We start from the raw sequence: 8,683 nt of genomic DNA, 5'->3' as shown, positions 1-8,683 counted from the left end.
TTTCATGTCATTTCAGGGAAACACAGGGTTGGGTTGCATGCAGGGTCAAGTGCAAGTGCTGTCTCCAGCCACACCCATTTCTCCAAAACACACACCGGCTCGCAGTGTGACAGGTAATTACAGCATGAGAGCGGCTGTGCTGTATGTAAGATTGGAAGGTCAGGCCTGCTGTCTGCTCCCTGTGAGCCACTGAGCGTCACCTCTCTGACTACATCCACAATCAGTTCCATTAGCACCACGACTGCCCGGCCACCTGTTGTGTGTTGTGTCCTACCTGTCAGTTAGCTCTCTCTGACAATTCTAAATTGTAGTGTTGTTTAAGAAGCAATGCAAAAATGGCACTGACGTTATTGTAAAATTAGCACACTGATGTTAATTTGTTACATTAAAGGTAGGGTAGGAGATTTTGAAAACTCAGTGAGAGTCAGCCAGATTTTGAAAGTAAACACACGCCCCTTTCTCTCGAATTTCCCCCCGAAGCCACGCCTCCCAACCAGTCTGTGACTTTGGCCATCATGCACGTACCTCTCTGGTGCGCGCAGAGCAGGAAGAGAGAGTTTTTAGCGTTTTATAGCTTCCACAGATGCAGTGTTAATTTTGGCAGCAATTTCTGATTTAGTTTTTATTTTAGTCTTGTGACTAAAATGTCATTTGATTTTAGTCACGTTTTAGTCATCAACATTTTTTAACTTTTAGTCTAGTTTTAGTCGACTAAATATCAAATAATTTTAGTCGACTAAATCCATGGCAGATTTAGTCGACTAAAGTTATTTGATATATATTTTTTCATGAAATACTTAAGGTTTGATTGTGCAATAAAAACCGGCACAGCTTTAACTTTTGTTATTTGAAACAAACAAACTATTTAATTGCTATTACCTTTTCACAAAAGAACCAGTGAACAGTGAGCTGCTCTCCCTGAATACACTGTTCAGTCATGACCTTCTTCATGAATACTCCATAACTACAGCAAAACACTTCAGTGACAACTTAGAAACGGTGCAATCTCCTAGTGTGGCGCTCTGGACACACACACACAGGTTTTGCTGCAACGACTGAGTTGCTACTTGCCTTTATAGAGAATCCTGAGGAGTACCGGATCGGGACTCGAGGGCAAAAAAACCTGACAGGACATCCCTATAAATTATTATTCAGTTTTTGCTACATGCAATGTATTTATGGCTTCTCCTTCCACACACAGTCCTAACTGACAAGTGAGTGCATTGGGACTTTCTTTATTCTGTACATGTGACAATCAGCAGGTAATGCTAACGACAGTCTTTTTGATAGGTCAAAGTTCACCCACATTCAGAGTTCAGAGAAGGTCAGGAATGTTATATTTAAGTCTTAGTTGTGTTGTTAAAGTTGTTGTTGTTTTGTGAAATATTTTTTATTCTCAGAAGAAAGCAGATTAAGCAGATTACGTGAACCATCAAATCACCATTTACACCATTACAATGGCAATAATCTTGCATCTAGATGGGGATATCTATAGTTTACATAGACATAGTCCTGCAGGAGTGAAGCATTTCTATATGTGATGGTGAGATAATAGTCCTCTAACTTATGGTAAAATAAACATGTTTTTGTATACTACAAGTAAGAAAAAAAGGTTTTTGAGGCCAGTAATCCTTGTTTCGGGACAGGTGGACTATTGAGTATATATATATATATATATATATATATATATATATATATATATGTATGTTGTATGTTGTGTAAAGCCCTCTGAGACAAATCTATGCTGGGAACAAAGGGCCTTGACTCGGAAACTTTTCATTTCTGTCCCTCGATGAAATCACGGTTCCCTCTAGTGTACTTTGCTGTAAATAAAAATACATTCTCAGTCAATTGGTTTGGATATTGCAGAACAGAAGGTGGAGACCTTTGACCCCAAGTGGTATGTGTGATGGTAATTTTGTACGTGTGCGTGCGTGCAGGTTTACCATTGTTTGTGCATATGATGGGATATGATTGCTTTCCATTGAAGAGCACTTGACCACTAACGCAGTCTTTTTCGGTGTGGCAATAATGGTCACCTTCGCACCATCACGCGCTCAACCCTGCAGGCAGTTGATGTCCTTCTGCTTGAATGTGATTGGAAGACAACCATTTTTCTGTGGTTTGAATAACAATGCCAATCCCTGTTTCCCCTCTTATCTTGCAATAAACCAGTTAGAGGCCTCCAATAGATTCTGTATTCGATCAGTTTTGAACGATTAGGTTTGCCAAGCCAAATTAAGCTTGAGGATCATCAGCCTTTGTGACCCATGTAGCCCGAAGGTGCTTTTACCCTTTTCACTTATTAAGTCGTTTCTGTGCAGACGCATTCTCTGATTTTTGTCTGTGTGTGAAATTCCACTAATCCATTCATTGGCAGGAAGGAAGGAACATTTCCTTTACAAGCAGTCTATAGGATATGTGGCCGTGAATGAGACATTTGTGTATTCTCTGCAAAACAGAGCCAGCTCTATATTAGAATAATGCTTTCCTGCATAACAGCTTGTTGAATATATCTGGTCAGGGTACATAAATCTCTAAAAAATGAATGTATTGCCACTCAGAGTGGGAGAAATTTCCCAGGTGTGCCCAACGAAAAAGAAGTTGCACTAAAATATTTGCATTTTAAGACAAATGTGGTCTTATTAAGCACCAGTTCATTTACTTTTTGTCACATCTTGTATTGTTATTATTGTTTTTTATTTTAAAAACACTTTAACATCATGGAATATGAGCCAGTGTTCGTACATGCACACACACACACACACTGTCAACTTCAATAACCTCAGGTCTCTGTCCAGAGGGGTGCAGTCCTAGCAACAGTGAAGACACTACACAAAAATCCTCACGCTGCGAGGCCTTTATAAAGGATTGGAGCTTCCACCTTCTGTCTCATGTGGGGATCGTTACATCAGGAACATACTATTACAGAGTGTAAAGTGACGTTTCACTGCTTGAAAGATTGTCAAAAATTTTGAAACTGGTGCTACATGGCCAGAGAAATAAGCTAAGGTTGTGTCAGAAGGTTTCTACAAACAGTCGGCCAGAGGGACTAATGTGTTCCACATTAAAAGTGTATTTTATGGTTTCACACTGTAATGTTGCTGTTAGTATCAAAACGCTCACTTCTTCTTCTGCTCAATCAGGAGGCCCGAGGAATGCCCGAGTATGAGTTGTAGTTTCATCAACAGTATTTTTGCAGGATATTGAATTAGGATATCTGCGGGATATCTAACAGGTAGCATAGAGAGGCTAAACATTGTTTACTCATGCAGACAAAAGTGGTCCAGAATTAGCAGAGTTCCCTTCTTGGTAACCATCACAAGAATGATACAACTGTCCCGTGATATACAGACGATTCTATTCCAAAACAGTCCACATCCTGTTGAGTTATACATTCTCCCTTCAAAACAAAAGCTGTGGGTTGAACCGGTGTAAGGCGTTAAACAGAGAAGATGAGAAGGTGCCTATTGACAAGAGCTAGAGAAAGAGAAAGAGATAGTGAGAGAGAGCTCCTCTTCTCTGAAAACGGGCCCCAGAACAGCCTGGGTGAGCCGGGGTTTCATTATCCCCCGTCCCTCTGTGATGAGAAGAAAGGCGGACGTGAGAGAAAGAAAGAGAAAGAACAGAACAGAGGAGGGGAAGAAGAAAAGAAAGAGGCGTTTGATAGAGCTGTGTGGAGACCGTGTGTGAATGAGCCAGTGAAGGGCAGCCATTGTCTTGCTGCGACCTCAATTTGGTACTGTACGCTCCTCTTTTTACTGCACTGTCTCGAGCCACAATGCCTCCTTTCTCCTCCTCTCTACTCCCTCTCTCTCTTAAAGAAATAGGGGGATTAGGGCCCACTGAGGGGAACTGCGTGTCCAGATTGCCAACTATCATGACTCCTCACCATGTGACGAGACGGCAACGAGATGTTCTACAAGATGCTTGTTATTTGCCTTCTCATTTCTCCCTGTTGGTGCATTATTATAGTGAGTGTATCAGATAAGGAAGATGTAATTGTGTTCTAATAGGAATGTGGTGTATTTTGGGACACACCGAGGAGGGGAGGTGAAAGACTGGAGAGTCACAGGGACAGAGACAGAGAGCGCAGCTGTACTTCCTGTTTACCCAGGCCTTGTGTTGAGACAGTGGGAAGGAACAGGGGTTGCATTCATCTTTTTTCTACCTCCACTGACCCCCTTCCCTCCTCCCTCCTTCTCCTCTTGCTCTATTCTCCTTTAATTCCTTATTTTCTCTCCTTCCCTGCAGCCCTCTGTCTTTCTCCCCTTCGTCTCTTGCTGATAAACTGTATTGAACTCAGGAGGATGAGCTAGATTAGGCAGTGTGCACTACTTGGTAGGCATGGGTTTATTACCAGGCCCCGAAATGATTATTAAATGTTCAGCCGGTATTATAGATACAGACTGGAGATGTGAAAGGGGAGGAGATGAATAAAAAAAGAGATGAAGAAGACACAGATTAAGGGTCAGGGAAGAATGACATAGGATGGACTTCTTAAGCAAGTTGGTTAACTTTCCCCTGGCACAGCTCAGTTGTTAGGAAGTTATAAACCCCCTGTCATTCAGTTTTTTTTCTTCACCAAAACAAAGAGCATGCACACACATACAGTATCTCTATTAGAGGACTTAGAAGCTTAGGTTGGCTTTGATGGTGAGTAAACTTTACGCCAAAGCAGACCTTAAAGCCACTGAGAGAGAGAGAGAAAGAGCAGAGACAACATATCCGAGTTGTTTGTTCCACCCACCCAAACCGAGCCCTGCCTGACCTTTTCTTTGTGCAGTCGGACATCAGACTGAGACGCGCCGCGGATGATGCACTAGATTAAAAGGATTGTTTCTGTTGCTGCTATAGTCCCTATTGTACAGAGGGACGGCTATGGTCGGACCTCCGTCAGTTCATCGCATGCATTTATGCACACACACACACACACACACCCACACATGGATGCAAACTGGCAAGCTCGTGCAGAAAGAGGACTGATCCGGTGTCAAAATGTCGGCGCCGGCGCGACGGGGCCCCTTTTATCTGCATGTGCTGTTTGTTGCATTGACAGTCCATCTATTTGCACTCAATCATTAGGCAGCCATAGCTCGCTGACTGGAAGGAAAATAGGCAAAGAACGCAAAAGGGTTGGGAGTAAACAGTAAATCGGACTAACACTCTGTGATGTGCATACCTTGAAAGAAGTCTTTATTGTCTTCTCTCAGTTTGAGTAAAATCAAGCAAATACAGCCTCTTCTGTGGACATTAAGGGCTGACCCTTTGTAGGTGGTGGATGGTGACAAAGAAAGAACCTTCACTTGATGAAAGGTTTTTATTCTGTCACTTTTCAAATTTCAATTTGCACCTTCTGTGATATAACGTGACCTTTGGCACCTCTCCCTAGCACAAGTACCTCACAAACAAGCTTGTTTACGCTTTGCTTTAATATTGAATTTAAATTATGCATTCAGATTCTTTGAGGTTTTACAGTGAGCAAGAGCTCCACCCTTGAACTGAAAGAACATGGCCGCATCTTCTCCCTGCTGCTGAAGTGTCCTTGAGCAAGACGCTGAATCCCTGTGAGCTGTGAGAGCCCTGCTGACCCTGTGTTCTGACCTCCCTGTAGGAGAGAAAAAAACATTTTTTTTTCCTGAATTGATCACCCAAAGGAAGAACAGTTATTGAAGCTCGCCACCGGGAGGTCAGTGTGCAGGGTCAACTTTGGAACAGTGCCTCTGGAAAGCGATAAGGGTGCATCGGTTTGCTCAAGGATCCACCAAAAGGTGGGAGAATCGAACCGATGCCACTTACAAAAAAATATGAACAGTGCGAGAACCGTCCTGCAGTGAGGAGGTTAGAGGTCATGTTACGTAACAGTGCGTAAAGCTTGACCAAGTTCTTGCAGGGAAATATGTGTTTTATTTTTTTAAATACTTTTAGTCTCCAAAACTTTGTCTGAGTTAAGAAGAGCAACTTTTTTCTCCTAATTCTTTTGAAATAAGTTCAGATATACAGACGATGGTTCTCCTTATGCTTCAGCGAAATGCACCGCATTAAAAAATATAATAACCATTTTTTTTCAGGTTACAGTTTGCTGCATTCCCAACCACTTCTCTTTTGAACATTCCATTACATTCATAACATTCGTTTTGATTAAACATGCAAATACACTATCCTTGATGGCGTCCTTTGTTAGTGTGGCCTTCTTTTGGTTAAAAAAACCACACTCTCTTGAGTGTCCCTCCTGTAATGAAGATTGAAGATTAAACAAGAGGAAGGAGCAATTATTTTTGTCAGGGAATTAAAGTACCATCAATCTCACTTAATCACCTTCCTAATATCCCCTCAGACGCCAGCAGAAAGCTGTTTTGCAGCTCAAGGTTAACATGCTTTGTTTTGTGTAAGCAAAGGGAGACATGCAGAAGCTTCTTTGGCATGCTTCGCTCTGTCCACCGTGTGGAGGCAGATTAGAGTAAACCGCATTGTGTCGGTGGGAGGGCAGGGCCAGGAGGTTGATGTAGAAAGAAATGACAGCTATTGTTTGGTCTGTAATTATCTCTGTCTGCGTATTCGCCCGCTCGTTTCCTGTGGAGACAGAGAGAGGGACTGAGGGCAGTGGTTTGCTCCTGTGGCCTTGTAACAGGTGGTTCAGATTGTCCTTATGCCACTCTCCTGCTGTGCGTGCTCATGTATTTCTGCAGCAGGTTGCTTCAGAATTTGCTCAAGAATCAATATCAGTTTATTTATTTGTTTGTCAGGGCTATTAACTAAAACTAACTAAAACTAATTATTTGCTTTAGCTCTGATGGTTCAGGTTTCACATGACAGTAAAAAAGGTCCATGCACAATACTATCAGTAACATTATCAGCAGATCTTGGCCTTAAAATGGAACATCAGCCATCAGCCAAAGAGACCTTCAACACTTCCTTCCACACTGTACTACAAGAAAGGCTTGATGGAAGATTTGAACATCATTGGCATATAGGACATAGGAAACAAACAACAAAAAAATGTGGATCTTTAACAAAAAAGTTAGAGATGCATGATCATATTAAGGTTAAACCAAGAGCGTAGTATCGATGCTAACACACACGCACAGTCTGCATTTCCATGCATGCACTTATAGTTATGTAATCACAGGTTCATAGGCCACACTACAATGCACACAGCCTCTTTTCAGAGTCTGAGGTTGTTTTGGCCTTGAAATACAGACGTAGTAAAGTACAATTCTTAGAATTCTGTGATTTCATTTATGTAATAAATCTGGCCCTTAACAGGTTTAAAATGAGTTGAATACAGCCGATGATGAACAACATGTGACATATTTTCAGTGTGTCTTTATTTATTTAACAAAACTCAGGAAGTCAACAAAAGTCAACTTTCCTTTTACTACGACTGTGCAACTGCACAGACACAACAAATTGGTGGATATGTGAGCGAGGAAACAAATGGCAAAAATGTAGTTTTATACATAAAGTAATCCACTTCCAGAACAGAAACTTGTATCACAGTTATTATTTTTGAAAGCCACAATGGCTGAGGTGGTGGTGTCATTAACTTTATCTGCTTATCACACACACAAAATTAACCACAGAGGGTATTTGCTTTGGACCTTGCTGGACACCTGTGGCACAGCACTGATGTGTGTGGTTAGAGTCAGTCAGACACACAATAATCAACTTTGATGGTTACCTAAGCTCAGTGATGGTCTGACTGAAACCTGTGATTCTCCAGCTAAAGAACCACTTCCCCTCCACAGAGGGAGCACATGTAACCACGGAAACAGTCTGTAAAGCCACACAAAAGAAGCAACTGAAAACGGATGGGGATCGAACACTCCAGTTGACTACCATTGATTTACTGTTTGAGAGAGAGAAGATTGACTGTTTCTGGGCTCAGTTCATCATCCCTGAACAAACTCAAAAAAACTAAAAATAGCTAACCCAAACCATCGCTTAGCTGAAGTCAAGCAGGCTGGTCTTAGCGATTGAAGATAATACAGGATTTTCCATGTCATCCAGTATATTTGTTCACATTTGGTGAATTAAAGGAAGATAAAAAGGCACAATTTAAGGTATGCCAGTCACTTTATAGCAGTTGTGTTTTCTGTGTACTTGCGGATCAACACACAACTGTGCCTGGATTACTTTAATACTGAAGACAACATGATGATTTTCAGGCAGATTGGGGTTGGAAAGTCTCAAATCTAAAATATGTGTGGCATTTCTATGTTGTAATGTTTTGAGGTACGACTGATAATATATGCGATTTACACACTAATTGCAGCAGTCTGGGGTGCTAAGAGTTTTTAGGTATCCTGATATCCTGGTGCAGTACAGTCTCTGCTGCAGCTCTTCTGCTTTTATCATCTTTCACTTGTCTTCTTTCTATCAGCAAAACTGTCAACCTCAGGGACTATGGATGGACTATCTGTGACATTACACATAGATTTCCAAAAGGCTGTCCAAACATCATGACGTTGGTCATGTCTGAATCCACCAAAACTTCCACTTAATCCAAACACAAAGAGGTGTAACGCCTGCAGTGGGCAGCGGCAGGAAGTTAGTGATGCAACTCGTCACCTGTCTCACAAAGTGGGCACTCCCTTAATTATATTATTATATTATATTAATTAAAAGCCTCATTAACATGAGTGAGTCAGGAGTTTACCTCTGTACTGTGTAAACACACATT

The sequence above is a fragment of the Parambassis ranga genome, chromosome 2 (assembly GCF_900634625.1).
Source record: "Parambassis ranga chromosome 2, fParRan2.1, whole genome shotgun sequence".
Taxonomy (NCBI): Eukaryota; Metazoa; Chordata; class Actinopteri; family Ambassidae; genus Parambassis; species Parambassis ranga.
The sequence above is the reverse complement of the archived record's forward strand: the minus strand, read 5'-3'. Positions refer to the sequence as shown.